The sequence below is a fragment of the Pogoniulus pusillus genome, chromosome 25 (genome assembly GCF_015220805.1).
Source record: "Pogoniulus pusillus isolate bPogPus1 chromosome 25, bPogPus1.pri, whole genome shotgun sequence".
NCBI classification, from domain to species: Eukaryota; Metazoa; Chordata; class Aves; order Piciformes; family Lybiidae; genus Pogoniulus; species Pogoniulus pusillus.
The window spans coordinates 19,471,275-19,487,762 of record NC_087288.1 but is presented as its reverse complement, the minus strand read 5'-3'; the positions used below and the strand labels follow the sequence as shown (position 1 = coordinate 19,487,762).

General features: G+C 51.4%; 1 protein-coding gene across 3 annotated transcripts in view; it reads right to left on the bottom strand.

Moving 5' to 3' along the window:
- Positions 1–10,350, bottom strand: part of TTBK1 (tau tubulin kinase 1) — a 139,862-nt gene extending 129,512 nt beyond the window's left edge. The window contains exon 1 of one of the 3 annotated variants that reach the window (XM_064164649.1): positions 10,156–10,350. The gene's annotated coding sequence lies outside the window, so the exon portion shown is untranslated. Of the gene's footprint in view, positions 1–9,434; positions 9,621–9,749; positions 9,794–10,155 lie in introns of those variants that run through there. The other 2 variants (XM_064164646.1, XM_064164647.1) reach the window with 2 other exon arrangements.
- Positions 10,351–16,488: the final 6,138 nt, after the last annotated feature.

Genomic DNA, 16,488 nt, shown 5'->3' with positions numbered 1-16,488 from the left:
AGCCACATGGCAAGCTGTTGCTCAATGGTCTTGATATAGAAGACATTAATTTATTAGAAGGCCCAAAGGCTGAAATAATTGTAAGCCTCCATTCCAAAGAAAATAAAGCTCCTCTTAGTCAGATCATGTGAGGATAGATGCAGTTAGCATAACTATCAAGGTTACTGCTGTACTGCTGAGACCACACCTTGAGCACTGTATGATTCTAAGAGCTAAATAAACTCAAAAAAACACTTAGAGGTCAGGAATACAGATTTGATATTTCCATAGAATGGCTTGACTTGAAAAGGCTCTTAAACACAATCTAGTCCCAGACCCCTGCCATGAACAGGGATACCTTCCACTAGACCAGGGCGCTCAAGGCCTCATCCAAACTGGCTTTAAACATGTGCTGGTTTGGAGCTAGCTAGAATGTTTTGGTGAGAAGAATCAGATCACAGGCTGTGGCAGGAAAACAAGGCTGATGTCTGCTGCACTCATAGGCTTGCTGAGAGATGTAAGAATAAGAATCAAAATATAAAGGCACTTCTGCTGCTGGCAAGCTCTGAGCTGCATCTCCCTAACCTCACTCTCCGTTTCTTTGACTGATCCACTTTGCTTCCTAACCCCCTGGCCCAACACCCACTCTTCCTTGGGACTGGGGTAAGGTTGAGAGGGGTAAGGGGAAGGTGAAGGGACAGTTGGGAGCCTGTCCTGGGGACTCAGGTTTCTGGGAGGGCTGCTGTGTGTCTGTGTTACCTTTTCCCTTGTCTATGTCTGTCTATCACTGTATATCCTGTAACTATCTGCTTGTCTGTTGTGCTAAGCTGTAAATATAAAGTTTCATTCCATTTCCAGAGCTGGCTGAGTCTAGCCTGGGTGATTTCCAAATTGGGGGGGGGCAGGGAACACCCAAACCATCACAGAACATCTCCAGGGAGGGTACATCCACAGCCTTCCTGGGCAACCTGTTCCAGTGTCCCACCACCCTCACTGGAAAGAATTTCTTCCTAATACCCAGTCTAAATCTCCTCTCTTCCAGCCATTTGTCCTCATCCTATCACAAGGTCTGGTAAAAAGTCCCCCCTTCCCCTTTCTTGAGGCTGCTATAAGGTCTCCACTCTTCTCCAGGCTGAACAGCCCAAATTTTCACACCCTGTCCCCAAGGGGAGGTGCTCCAATGCTCTCATCATCTTTGTGGCCTCCTCTGAACCTACTACAACAGTTCCATGTCCTTCTTCTGTTGGGGGCCCAAGCTCCTGGACACATACTCCAGAGAAGGTCTCACAAGAGCAGAGTAGAAGAGAATCACCTCCCTCATCCTGCTGGTTACCTTTCCTTAGATGCAGCCCAGCACACAGCTGCCTTCTGGGCAGCAAGTGCACATTGCTGGCTCATGTGGAGTTTTCCACCCCCAAGTCCTTCTCCTCCAAACTGCTCTCAAGCTGCTCCTCACACAGACTGTATCGGTGCTTCAGATTGCCCCGACCCAGATGCAGGACTCCGCACTTGGACTTGTTGAACTTGAGGAGGTTGATGTGGACTCAACTCTCCAGCCTGTCCAGATCCCTTTGGATGGCATCCTCGTCCTCCAGCGTGCCAGCTGGACCAGGCAGCTGGGTGTCACTCCTATTTTTATTCCAGTTCTGGAGAGGAGGTATGTTGCAGGGGGAAGAGTGTTGTTATTTGTAGGTTTGCCATGCAGGCTTCACGCTGCCAAGGGCTTTCTGAAATGTAACACTAATCAGCTTCAGTGGGGAACTGCCACTTGCTGCACTGGCACATCAGATCAGACTAAATAGGCCAAAATTGATGGGGTTTTCAAGCCCACTGCTGAGCAGAGCAGAGATCTGTAGTTACACTGAAGGCATTTGCCAGAGCTGATAAAAACATTTCATTGTGCCAACTGTTAGTCACTTAAATCATTCCCCTCTCTCCAGCCCCCCTCGAATAATCTTTCCCTATTTTTGTAAGGAACTCTCCCCACCTTGCTGGAGCATGCTCAGGGGAACACGTTCAGCTTCCCTCTGCTCCCTGTAAATCTACTGTTTCATTCTCTAATCTGCATTCTCACCATTTTTTAGCCTGCACACAGCTGGTGACTTGCCCAAAGCTGATGTCCTCCTGCCTGACCCACTTTCTCTTCTACCCTTGGGAAATCCCAGCGCATTCTCAACCATACTCAACAGTTCCCGGAGCTTTTTTCTCAGGCAGAAGTCCCCAGGGGTGTGGAACCTGGTTTGAGATTGGAATCTCAACATTTCATTGTTATTTGAAGGATCTACATTTCTAGACAAAGGAATCTGTTTCCTTTGTATTTAGTATCTAAAGATAACGTCGACAACGAAAAGAGGAGCTCAACCAACAGAATGTGCCTGGCACTTGTTTCTCTATGCCTGAACACCCTCAGAAGATAAAGGAGAACTGCTGTATATGCAACCTGGGTCTGTTTCACTTCTTTCTGCACTACTGTGAGTCAGTTGCCAAGGAGAAATGGTGTCACCAAAGAGAAATGGTGTCACCAAAGAAGTGGTTTAGCTGGAAAACACCTTGAAGATCATCAACTCCAACTATTAGCTAATCCTATCGAGGCTGGTGCTAAACCACATCCCCCATCATCACATCTCTGTGTCTTTTAAAACCTCCAGGGATGGGGATTGAACCATCTCTCTGGGGAGTCTGTTCAAGTCTTTGAAAAGCCTTTCAGGGATGAAGTTTTCCTCTTACCTCTAATATAAAACCTCCCCCAGGGCAATTTGAGGCCATTTCCTCTCATCCTATCACTTGTTACTGGGGAGAAGAAACTGACCCCACCTCACTGCAAAGGAATTTCAGGGAAAGAGGAGGTCTCCCCTTAACCTCCTTTTCTCCAGATTACACAGAGTTGCCTCAGCAACTACTCACAAGACCTGTTTCCAGACCTTTCAACCACCTTCACTGTCCTTCTAAGATCATTTATCTGGTGAAGATCATAGAATCAACCAGGTTCAAAGAGACCTCCAAGACTGCCCAGCCCAACCTAGCACCCAGCTCTGTCCAATCATCAGACCATGGCACTAAGTGCCCCAGCCAGGCTTGGCTTGAACACCTCCAGGGATAGTGGCTCCACCACCTCCCTGGGCAGCCCATTCCAATGGCAATCACTCTCTCACACGAGGTGGAAGAAAACTTCTACTGATATAAACTACATCTTTTCCACATAGAGAATGACATAACTGTTTTGTTTGGAAAAGACCTCTACGTTCATCGAGTCCTGAGCAGAGTCCAACCAATGTGTCTCCCAGATGACAGACAGAAAAGAAGTAAAAAGAGAGAACGGAGAGAAGAAAGAAGATGCCATGGACTTTGGGCTGTTTATCTTAAAAAGCTATGCAGAAGAACTGGAAAAACAAAAAGTCTGACTTCCATATGAAGTGGTCAGAAAACTGACTATGAAAATCAACTGACAGGAAGAGAATCAGAGAATCATAGAATCAACCAGGTTGGAAGAGACCTCCAAGATCATCCAGCCCTAGCCAGTCAACCAGACCATGGCACTGAGTGCTTCACCCAGACTTTTCTTGAAGACCTCCAGGGATGGTGCCTCCACCACCTCCCTGGGCAGCCCATTCCAATAGATACATTAGGAAAGGCTAAGTGGTTTTAAGAAGACTCAAGCACACAGACAAGGCCACCTCACTAATAATGGCGTCTCTGACCAGCCAAAACCTTCTGGTGGTAGATCAAACCAAAGGCCTTAAAAATTATGATGTTCCAGGTTAAAACTAAAGTTTCCCCAAAATTAACTAGCTAAAAGAGGCAAACACAGGAGTCAGAGAATCACAGAATGGTTTGGGTTGGATTTGACCTTAAAGACTGCCTAGTTTCAGCCCCACTGCTGTGGGCAGGGACACTTCATACTAGATCAGGTTGCTCAAGGCCCTGTCCAGCCTGGCCTTGAACACTTCCAGGAAGGGGTCATAGAAGTGCTTTGATTGGAAAAGACCTCTGAGATAAGTGAGACCAACTGTCAACCTAAGGCCAGCACAGTCGCTAAACCACGTCCCATAGTGGCATGTCTCCTCTCAGTGGTGCCCAGTGACAGCACAAGCTGCAGCAGGCACAACCCAGAACACAGGAGGTGTCACTTCAACACAAAGGAAAACTTCTTTATTGTGAGTAACAGAGTCCTTGGACAAGCTGCCCAGAGAGGCTGTGGAGTCTCCTTCTCTGGAGACTTTTAAAGCCCTCCTGGACAAGTTCCTGTGCAACCTGATCTAGGCAAACCTGCTCTGTCAGGGGTGTTGCATTAGGTGACCTCTGAAAGTCCCTTCTGTGATTCCTCTTGTGCCTTCTGCAATGTCTCATAGCTGACTGGTAAGCCACCAAAGCTTTCTGCACGCACAGCCCCCGGGGCTGGCGGTGAGCCTAACATTTACTGTCACAGGGGCAGTGAGGAATCCACTTCCAGCTGTCACGGCTACCACTACAGCTCTTTCTTAAGCCTAGGCTGCCCCATTTCTCCAGAGCAGAGGCAATCTGCACCCACAAGCATTCTCTGCATCCCATGGTGCCTACATGGCTGCTGTCAGCCCACGATCTGCAGTTTGTTCCTTTCATGTTGTTCACCAAAGATGGCACAGCTTGACACCAAAAGGGCTTTCAAGCATATCTTGATTAGATCTACAAGTCCACCACACTATCAGCCTCTTCCTTTTGCACTTACACACAAGACCCTTTCCCATATAAACAGCTCCTGAGTAGTGAGGAAGACCTGATGAAGAGCAGTGAAAGACCAATGGGTGGTGTTGATTCTGACAGAAAACCCAGGGTGGCAATTTTTGTCCTCTAATATGCTGATGTCTCCTGACCTTCAAAAATGGAGGAGTTCACCTGGATAAGCCACCTGATCCACTGAGGCCCAGGTCACATTGCTATCCCGAGTTCATTTCCCGTTTTCTGGGACAACTGCTGTGGGTCTCAACAGGCTGTATGTCACCAGTGGTGTTCCACAGGGCTCAGAACCGGGGGCAGCTCTCTTTAACACCTTTATCAATGATCTGTGTGAGGGGATTGAGTGCACCCTCATAAAATTTGCAGATGACATGAAGCTGGGTGGGAATACTGATCTGCTGGAGGGTAGGAAGACTCTGCAGAGACACCTGGACAGGCTGCAATGAAGTGCCAGGTCCTGCACTTGGGTCACAACAACCTCATGCAATGCTCCAGGCTTGCGGCAGAGTGGCTGGAAGGCTGCCTGGCAGAAAAGGACCTGGGGGTGCTGGCTGACAGCCAGCTGAACATGAGCCAGCAGTGTGCCCAGGTGGTCTAGGCCACCAGCATCCTGGCCTGGATCGGGAATGGTGTGGCCAGCAGGAGTAGGAAAGTGATTGTGCCGCTGTGCTCAGCACTGGTGAGGCCACACCTTTAATAATGGGTTTGGTTGGGGGCTCCTCACCACAAGAAAGCCCTTGAGGTGCTAGAGCATATCCAGAGGAGGACAATAGCTGGTGAAGGGTCTGGAGAACAGGTCCAGTAAGGAGTGGCTGAGGGACTTGAGATTGTTTAGCCTGGAACAGAGAAGGCCTCATAGCTCCCTATAACCCCCTGAAAAGAAGTTGGAGTGAGGTGGGATTGGTCTCCTCTCCCTGGTATCAGGTGATGGAATGAGAGGAAATGGCCTGAGACTGTGCCAGGGGAGGTTTAGGTTGGACATCTGGAAAAACTTATTTACAGCAAAAGTGGTCAGGCACTGGAACAGGCTGCCCAGGGAGGTGGTCGAGTCTCCATCCCTGGAGGTGTTCAGAAAATATGTGGATATGGCACTTGGGAACATGGTTCAAGGGCCACAGTGGTGTTAGTTCAACATTTGAACTCAATAATCTTGGAGGTCTTTTTTGACATAAACAAGTCTATGATACCATGATTCTTTGTGGGCACTGCTGTGGAGAAGACAAAGAGTTGGTCCTGCACGACACAGATGGTTGCCAATGCCCAGTTTGTAGCTGGTAATACTCTTACAGGCAAGAGAGTCTCAATTTGGGTTCAGACACACAGGGTAAAACCCACATCATCTCCCTCACCTCCCAGCTCTGCTTTCTAACACTTCAAAAACACCCAAATGATTCCCCCATTCTTCCTCTGCCCTCCAGAAAGAGAGCTCATGGTTGACCTTCCTTACCCCTCTCTCCCAAAGCAGCCTCCACATTTGTCTGCACTGGACAGTGTCCCACAAGGACACGTAAGGGGATTTCTGGATGTGTCAGAGGAATACCCACTTCCTGGTTATTTTTGATTGACAAAGGGGGAAGGAAGCATCAGTGGAACCCATTCTGTATCTTAGCCAATAAACCAGCAGCACTTAAACACCCTTTTCAGCCAATGCTTCCACAATCACTCCAGCAAATATTGGCCTATGCCTTATGACATTCAAAAGAGAGGATACCAACAAAGCCAATGAATCCTAAACAATGAGAAGAGCATTTAGAAAGCCTCTGAGGACTTTATCGAGACATGGTCTCCTGTAAAGTCTTGCCTTCTGTCTTCTGCTGTGTATTCAAAGCACACTGATGTTACTCAAAGGCTGTTATGGAGCTCTGGCAAATTAATCTAATCTAGGACCTTCGCAAGAGGAGAAGCCATTCTTGAAGAGGCTACCTGGACCCTGTTCCTTGCTAGGCAGACAAATAAGACCAAGGCAGGGAATTAACAGGACACAAGAAAAGAGAGGAGCCCACAGAAAGACCCATGTGACAGGGACAGGCTACCTACTATAAAGTCATGTGGCAATCTCTCTGCAGGAGAGGACAAGGCACAGTGTGAAGGGATCTTAGTGTTAAAAATAAAAGAAGAGGAATTTGGCTCTTCCTGCACCTGTCTGACCATTCCTGCTTTGGAAAACAAGTGCCAGCTGCTTCCACTGGAGAACAGCTCTGTGCTGCCTTTTGCAGTGCAGAGAGATATGCCTGCCTTCAGCAGCAAACACTGAGGGTGGGATGGAGAGGGAAGGAAACCCGCACATGGGCCATATGCACCTCTTCATTAGCACCAACTCTGGGACCTGGTGAAGAACAAACACTCTGTTACAGAGGCCCAAGAGCACCCATGTGGATTTGACTTTCCTTCTGCGATTATTCCAAGACAAAAGAGTCAGTCAGGTATCCCAAAGACTGATCCTTGTAAAACTGTTCTACAAGGGAATTATAATTGCAGTGGTTTTCTTTGCCAGTCAGAGGACGTGGTGCATTTCTGAAGGAATAAGACCATCACAAAGCACACAAGAGCACACAGAATACAGAAATAACAGCAGTGGACACCACACACAGCCCATTTGTAAGTGCTGCATCTCAAGAGCTTCTAATCCCACACACGGCAGCAGGAGAATGCTTGCAATGAGCTGGCTGCTTACTGGCACACAAAGGCAAAAAAGCCAAAGTGTGAACACAGAATTCCTAACCTGCCCCTCTGTTGGAGAAATTCTTGCTAGCTGAGGACACAGAAATTATAAACATGAGCAACTGTGCTGGGAATGTCCTTGAGTCCATCCTGGGAGTTAGATAGCAGGCACAGGGTAGCTTCCCCCCACATGCAGCTGCAGGGGGTGGAGTGCAGCTGCAGCTGGGCAGAGCTTGGCCAGCCCCAGAGGCTGACCCTCAGATTGCTATGGTATGCTGACCTATTGATGCCTTACAAGTAACCCTGTACCCTCTGATTGTAACCAATCTTGGTGGAGCAGCCTCTTGCTAGAATGCATATAAGTCACCGTATCACAGAAATAAAGTGGACTATGACCACCTAACCATACTGGTGAACAAAGAGTCATTGTACCCAAGTGCTCCACCGCCTTATACACTAATTCCCCTCTTATACCGACAGGCGGTCCCAAAAGCAGCTGACACACCGGCGTGTGGCGAGACAGTCCCGATGCACATTGCCCTTCAGTCGCAGCACCTGTAAGCACGAGTGCTGAGGGAACACCAGCACACCCCTCTCACACACAACACGAGATGAAATTTCAGGCAAGGAAAAAGTTCACAGGCCTGAAAAATTTCTGTGGCAACTCACTGAGAACTTTGCTGCTTCCAATCCAAAAATAAAGAAGAAAGATTTTAATGCACAGTTGGCTTCAGCTGCTCAGAAACATGTTCTCATAGAGTCACAGAACTGTTTTGGTTGGAAAATACTTTTAGGATCGCCAAGTTAACCTGCAACCTAACACCACCGTGACCATTAAACCACATCCCCAAGTACCACGTTGGCACATTTCTTGAATGCCTCTAGGGGCAGTGACTCCACCACCTCCCTGGACGTCCTGTTCCAATGCCTGACCACTCCTGCAGCAAAGAAATTTTTCAGAGTACCTGGAACAAGTGCAGGGCCATCTCCTCTTGTTCTATCACTGGATACTAAGGAGGTGAGATCGACCCCAGTTCACTCCAATCTGCTTTCAGCAAGTTGCAGAGAACAATGAGGTCTCCCCTCAGCCTCCTCTATTCCAGACTAAGCAATCCCAGTTACTTTGGCTGCTCATCAGACCTGATCTCCAGACCCTTCACCAGCTTTGGTGCCTTTCTCTGGATATGCTCCAGCACCTCAGTATCTTTCCTGTAGTGAGTGGCTCAATACTGAACCCAGTATTCCAGGTGGGGCCTCTGCAGTGCTGAGCACAGTGGCAGGATCACTTCCCTACTCCTGCTGGACATACTAGTCTTGATCCAGGCCAGGATGCTGGTGATCATTGTAGCCACCTGGGCACACTGCTGGCTCAAGTTCAGTTTGGTACTAAGCAGCACCCCCAGGTCCTTTTCTACTGGGCAGCCCTCCAGACATTTTCCACTTGATTTGAGATCCCCAGTCCCACAGAACCGAACAGTAGGTCTTGAACCCAGCATGCAAGTAGTTCAGCAACACTGACAGAGTGGCAGTGTCCCTCTAGTGCCTTCCATAGCACACTGGCGTTTTGCTAATACAAGACAGACTTCAAGGTCACAGTGTTGATCTTGAAAGTTCTCAGTGGGTCAGACCCAGGTGAGCAGATACCTCTCCTCCTGGTGTGCAGTGAAAGCATCATGTCTGCAGCCACATGCACCAGCACACATTTGTGACACCACGAGTAATAAAGGCACAAAGGCAGGATCTTCAAGCTAAAAAGCTGCAGAAGACACAGCAACACACACAGGAGTAAACCCCCCAACTCCCCAGCCGCTAACGAGGAGAAGCTCACAGCTTCCTGCCTCAAGCCCAAGTGCCAATGAATGATGCCCAAAACAAGAGCACCTGCTGCCCTACAGCCCCCAGGAAGCAGGCTGGCTTTCTGGCACAGGGCTGAGCGGGCGCCGAGCAGCACTGTGTGAGTGACACTAGATGGATTCTCACCCCGTGCCGCGGGCGCAGCCTGGCCTCGCTGACACAAACCAACACCCTGCCTGCAGGCCCGGCCCGGCCTCCCGCCACACGGCCACCCGCTGCCTTCGCACCTCCGCTCCCAACTCGGCACCGGGAGGACCGCAGAGCAGCCCGGCACCACCACCCGGCACAGACCGCTTCCCTCAGCGGAGCCCTTCCAGGCGCAGAGCGATCGCAGCACCACCGCTTCAGCCTGCTCGCAGACCCACACCCGGCTTGGGATCCCCCTCGCACCTGCGAGGCCACCGCCCGCCCTTCCCCCGGTGGACAACTCCCCCCCGCCCCGGGCCTCGCCCCGAGGTCCCAGCACCCTCCCGGTCAGGACACGGTGAGGTTTGGTAAGAGGTAACCGCCGCTGTCCCCCCCTCCTCCGCCCTGCCCCTCACCTCAGGCCGCCCCGCCACCCCCCCACCGAGGAGGTGGCCGCGTCCACCCCTGCACTGCAGCTGCCGGCACACCGCTCCCCCCCACCCCCCGCCCCTCTCGGCAGATGGTTCGCCCCACCCCGGCCCGCCTGATCATTGGTAGAGCCCGCCCGTCACTCCGCTTCGGGCCCGCCCGACCCCGCGGCATGCTGGGAAACTGAGTCCTCAGCCAGGGAACTTTTCCCTCCCGCCGCCGGCACCGGGCCGGAGGCAGAACTACAGCTCCCACAGTGCCCCGCGCGCAGCCCCGGAGCGGAGGGGCCTGGCCCAGCCCGGCCTGCGGCTCCACATTTCCCCGGGGCCGGCAGCGGGACGCTCATTTTCCCAGCGATGACCGCAACTGCCGCTACAGCCCGGCCCGGCTCACCTGGCTCCGCCGCCGCCGGCGCCTCCCGCTGCGGCCGGCGTGGGCAGCGCATACCCCGAGCCCCTCAGTGCGTCTCCTCGGGCTCGGTGCCACCGGCCCGGCGCGTTGCGGCTGCGGTTGTGGGTCGGGCCGGCCCCCGGCGCATCCTCCCGCTTGGAAGCCGCGGCGGGATTCGCCCACAATGCACCGCGCGCCGCACCGACAGCATCAGCCTGACATCACCCGCGGGCCGCCCCCGCCCGGCCGGGCCCGCCCTGGGCCCGCCCCGCCGCCACCGGCAACTGATACCGGGCACCGCATTGCTGGCACATGCGGCTGGGCGCCGCACCAGCAAGGAGCTGGCCACAAGACTAACCTCACCCTGACACCGGCACCGCCAGCACTCTCATGGGCGTTGTCAGGACAGGTTCTGGGGCAAGGCTTGTCTCTGCTGCTGCGGTCAGAACTGGCATCGCCGGCGAGCAGTAGGTGTGGCTTGGATGCTGGAACCGGCACCACCGGCATGTGGCTCGGCACTGTGAGGTCCAAGGACTGGGTCCAGCAGTGGCACTGATGACTGATATCCCTGCAGAAATCATAGAATTACAGAATGGCTTAGGGTAGAGATCATCTCGTTCCATCATCCCCGCCATGGGCAGAGACACCTTCCACTACACCAGGTTGTTCAAGGCCCTGCCCAACCTGAGCACCTCCACAATTCCCTGGGTAACCTGTTCCAGGGTCTCAGCACTCTCGCTCCGAAGAATCTCTTTATCCAGTCTAAATCTCCTCCCTATGTTGCGGAGGGCAGAAATAATTCGTGGCCGAGTCGAAAATTTATCAAAAATAGATATTTTTTATTTTTACAAAACCCGCCCCCACAACTATATATACAAAGATTAATTTCGTTTGATAAACAGGTTAAGTTGCATGAGAATTCTACGAGGATACCATTAATAATCTGACTATATATATTTGGAAGTCAGTTTTTGGAAAAGGCTTTAGCTATTAATTAATAGCGGTTTTCTTACTAAATTAAGCTAAGCCAAATAACTCACTCAGGCTGGCTCGTGCGGTCTGTCTTCCTCCTCCAGCGGCTACAGGAGTCGTTAAGGGTCGTTAAGGGTCGTTAGGCAGACAAAGGTGTGTGCCTAACAGTAACGCGAATCCTTTGATCTCTCTGCAGTCCAGGCACAGGAGAGTGAGCGAACTCGTCCAGGCACAGGTAAAATCCAAAGCGGGAACCCCAAAGGCGGGAAGACCCCCAATATTTATACCCTTCGCTAGACAAAGGGCAGAGTTACCACACTTTAGGCGCGAAAGCGCACGGCCAATCCCAGCCCGGCTCCAGCGCGGGAACTCACGGGGCAGTCCCCGCCCCCTTCTCGGCTGCAGGGCAGGCGAGGGGGGGGGAAACCAGGCGGCTTTTCCCCTTCCCCCCCGAAGTCCGGGCAGGAGAGGAATTTAGGGGTACAGGACTCCAGGACATCCCACCCCGGTGGTAATGAGCATCTTTGTCTAGAACTTGAGTGAGAGGTGATCCCCCTTCAATTTAGGAACCTATTAATATATATATATGGCTTAGCCTTTTCCAACATTAACAATAGGTAATATATTAATCGCCCCAACAATATTTAACAATACTTAACAAGGCTTAACAATAGCCCAAACAGTATTAAATAAAGCTACACAGTCAATTTGAAGATTGCTCTGTTCCTGGTAGAGCAACCAAGTTCATGGCAGAGCCTTAGATGCTCTGAGTCCATGGCTGGAGGTCACAGTCCGTGGGTCCGGATGCCATCATCCACTGGCCACCCCGGTGATATGACTCCATCCCTTGTGTAGCTGGTTCTCCCTTTCCCAGGTGCTGGTCAGGTGGTCAGGAACTGGTCCTCTGCCTCGACCTTAACCTGTAAGGAGACAAAACCTGCCTCGGCCTATAAAGGCCAGGCTTGACAATTAATAGTTGGGGACGATCCACCGTGCACTGATCCGGTGGCCTTTTCCATTTGCATCTAGGGCTTCCCAGGCATATAAGCCTCTGGGTTTACCCAGTGTCATTGGCACCACCCCTATAGAGGGTAGCCTTTTGTACTGGGGCAGGTGGTCAGTGACCACGTGGCTCACCTAGGCAGCAGGTCTTTATTCTGGGGGCTTCTGTAGCTCTCCCCGTGACTGCTGACCATTAAAAGCTGCCGAGCCACCGTTACACTAATTCAGTGTTTTGCCTCCCGTATGGGAGACGAGAAAGGGTTAACCTTTCTGTCTGGGGACGAGCTGCAGTTCCCAGCGGGGGCGCTGCCGCTTCTGGGCGTGCCGCTGTCGCTGGCCCTGAGTTTCTCTCGGCTGCCTCTGGGTTTTGCAGCCGATTTCTGAAGGCACCGCACTAGATCCTTCAGCTGCCAGTCTGCCAGCTGCCTTAAAACAGTTTTTGGTACCCCTAAAGTCAGGGCTTGTAGATACCAACTGTTCTTTCCTCTGGGTCTCCAGTCACTCTGTTGGTCTCTGCCCCTTCCCCTCGGGGAGAAGCCTGAAGGACCGGTCCCCCTGGGGGGGCAGTCCTGCACTGGCCGGACCTGCCTGCGCAGAGTCCTGGGATTTTCTGGGGGAGAAGCACGAGACTGTCTCTCCCCAGCCCCTTTTCCTTCAGGAGACCCAAACCCAAACTGCAGCCCGTGGGCATTCAAGTCAGTTAACAGTTCAGCCCAAGTCATTACGTGCTCTTTAGCACCATCGTTCTCTGCATTTTCTCCAAGCACACGTTCAATTTTCTCAACATTCTTCATTAGTTGGATTTGCAGAGTTGCTGGCAAACCCTTCATAATAGGGTGCAGTCTCTCCGGGTCCACAGGGGCATAAAACGGGCAATCATAATGTCCCTTATCATAGATAGCCTGGACACAGGCAAGTCTGCGGAGAGCAGTGATGAGCTCAGAGGAGCTGGTGACCTTTAGTTCCGTCGGCTCCCCCCGGTAGGCTGGACGGACACTGCTTGCCCAGTAGGCTATCCGAGCGGTGAGGCTGTGTGTCCCCTCGGGTTCCCGTGTCAGGAACACATCGTCCCCCCAGTCTCCAGCAGCTTCCTGCGAGTCTAGAAGGACCCGGTCCCCACCGGCTCGGGACACTCGATACACATAGTCAGCGACTGAGTCCCCAGGATCTCTCGCATATTTGACTTGTAAGTCACTGAGCTGTGCGTCTGTGAACTGTTTTTTGATCACGGAGGTCCCTGCAGCGCCTTTCCTGCCCTTCACGGACTCAATCCTGATCACAGGCAACACGTGCTTGTGCACCGCGGCGCCCTCCTCACCGGAGCTCTCTTCTCCGCTAGCTACGGGAGAGTCCGGTCGGGACCTGCGCTTTCTGCGTGGCTTTGAGGCTTTCTGCCGCGCAGAGGCATGTGCAGAGGAATTCTCTGAGTCTCTGGCAGAGTCTTTTGTGCCTGGTTTCGGGGAACTCCTCTCCCCCGAAGAGCCCCTCGGGGCATTCTCTGCCTTTCTCCCCGATTCCCGCGAATCACTCCATTCAAATTCAGACACGGAGACCGAAGAGGTGGTGTCTGCAGGCGTTACAAGCCTTTCTTTCATCCGGGCAGTCAGTGCCGCGGTCAGGCTCTTTGTCTGCGCCAGCATGCTTTCCCAGATACTTTGGCATTTAGCTTTTTCGGCTAATAAATCCTTTTCCAAGGCCTGAATTCTTTTTTCATAATTTTCAAATTCGGCCAGAGTCTGGGTCACGACTGACCCCAGAACAACAGAGAAATGCTCCGTTGGAGACTCTGTAATCACAGGGTCTGAGCGCTCAGCTAATTTCTCCAGGATTTTCTCCGGATTTTTACAATTTTTCTGAGCCCAAATTAAATCAAGCCCTGTGATTAGGCATCCCTTTTCTTGTAGAAATTCTATGATTGAACTACCCAGCATACACTGCGCCATAATGTTGCGGAGGGCAGAAATAATTCGTGGCCGAGTCGAAAATTTATCAAAAATAGATATTTTTTATTTTTACAAAACCCGCCCCCACAACTATATATACAAAGATTAATTTCGTTTGATAAACAGGTTAAGTTGCATGAGAATTCTACGAGGATACCATTAATAATCTGACTATATATATTTGGAAGTCAGTTTTTGGAAAAGGCTTTAGCTATTAATTAATAGCGGTTTTCTTACTAAATTAAGCTAAGCCAAATAACTCACTCAGGCTGGCTCGTGCGGTCTGTCTTCCTCCTCCAGCGGCTACAGGAGTCGTTAAGGGTCGTTAAGGGTCGTTAGGCAGACAAAGGTGTGTGCCTAACAGTAACGCGAATCCTTTGATCTCTCTGCAGTCCAGGCACAGGAGAGTGAGCGAACTCGTCCAGGCACAGGTAAAATCCAAAGCGGGAACCCCAAAGGCGGGAAGACCCCCAATATTTATACCCTTCGCTAGACAAAGGGCAGAGTTACCACACTTTAGGCGCGAAAGCGCACGGCCAATCCCAGCCCGGCTCCAGCGCGGGAACTCACGGGGCAGTCCCCGCCCCCTTCTCGGCTGCAGGGCAGGCGAGGGGGGGGGAAACCAGGCGGCTTTTCCCCTTCCCCCCCGAAGTCCGGGCAGGAGAGGAATTTAGGGGTACAGGACTCCAGGACACCCTACCACTTCAATTCCACTTCCCCTCATGCTATCACTACAAGCCCTTGTAAAAAGTACCTTCTCAGCTTTCTTCTAGGCCCCTTCCAGGTACAGGAAGGCTGCTCTGAGCTCTCCCCAGAGCCTTCTCCGTGCAGTGCAAAGGCAGATCCACCACAACCATGGCCTTCCCTGTCCACTCACACTGGGGGTATCAGGGCTACCTGCCTCCCATGGTTATCCTGTCCTACCTGGAGGTGGCCCTGGCCCTCCACGCGTTGAGGGCTTGCTCAGTGAAAGCATCCTGCAGAGATTTTAGGCAGTTTGCAGCCCTGCAGCAGCTGAACCCACAAATCTCAGGATGTACCAGAAGCCTTCACAAGCAGTTGTAGCCTCATACCCAGGCCTCTGTCATTCTAGATCTATGACTGACAGATAAGTGACATCTACCACGAGTTCTCTGCTGCTTACAGTCAAAGGTCCCCATCCTGCAAACACCTCTGCCCTTGCTCAGGTTTATACTGGCACTTTTAAGGCTTGCACACCACATTGCAAGTCTTGGATGTATTGGCAGGAGTCAAAGCTGACACCAAAAAATAAAACCTCTTGGTATCAGCAAGCATGTGAGTGGAAAGATGTCCTGGTGAGACTGCAGCTGGAGTGTTGTGTTCTGTTCTAGGCTGCCCAGTTCAAGAGAGACACAAACATACTACACAGTATCCAACAGAGGCTATGGAGGGCAATGAAGGGACTGGATCATCTGACAAGGAAAGGCTGAGAGACTTGGGGCAATTGATCCTGGAAAAGAGAGGACCTAGAGGGGTTCTTATTAATGCTTGTAAATATCTGAAGAGTGAGTGTCAGGAAGATGGGGCCAGTCTTTTTTCAGTGGTGCCCTCTGATAGGATGAGGGGCAAGAGACAGGAACTGGAACACAGGGTGTTCTGTCTCAACGTGAGGGAAACCTTCTTTACTGTGAGGGTGCCAGAGTACTGGCACAGGCTGCCCACAGACTTTGTGGAGTCTCCTTTTCTAGAGACTTTCAAGACTCATCTGGATGCATTCCTGTGTGACCTGCCCTAGTTGGTGCTGCTTTGGCAGAGGGGCTGGACTCTGATCTCCAGAGACCCCTTCCATCCCCTACCAGTCTCTGTGTGATACAGAAGGTTGAGGTTTTTGGCTTGAACTTTGACTTCTTGATTTTTTTTTTGTTTCCAGCTACAACTCTGATCAACTGATATCCACAGCCAAAGTCATCCCCTGCTCAAACCAGTATTGACTGACCCTTAAAGGATGCCAAGGGCTGCAGATACTCCTCAAGTGAACCTGTTAGCTGCTAAAATCTCTTGCAGGGCCATAAGGTTGCCTCGCTGGACTGAGAGGCTATCACAGTAGACTTGGCTGCCCCCAGGAATGACTTCCTCTGCCCTGGAAGCCAGATCCCTTTGGGAGCTACCATAGAGAACTGCCACTTAAGACATCAGAGTAACTGGAGTTCTCTGGAGCTGGTAAGGCCAGCACTGCTGTTTGGACTTGGTAATTCTAAGAGGGTCTTTCAAATAGAGACACAGTGAATGCAGGGAGCAACTCCATAATCTGTCTTGTATCCACCACCAGCCTTTCTTGACATACTGAAGCACCATACTTGATAATGGGAGTTGCTGTAGCACACTTTGGTTCTCAAAGGTCGATAGCTTTGTGCCGGCTTTTACTATGAGAAAGTCACAGATAGGACAAGTAGGTGTT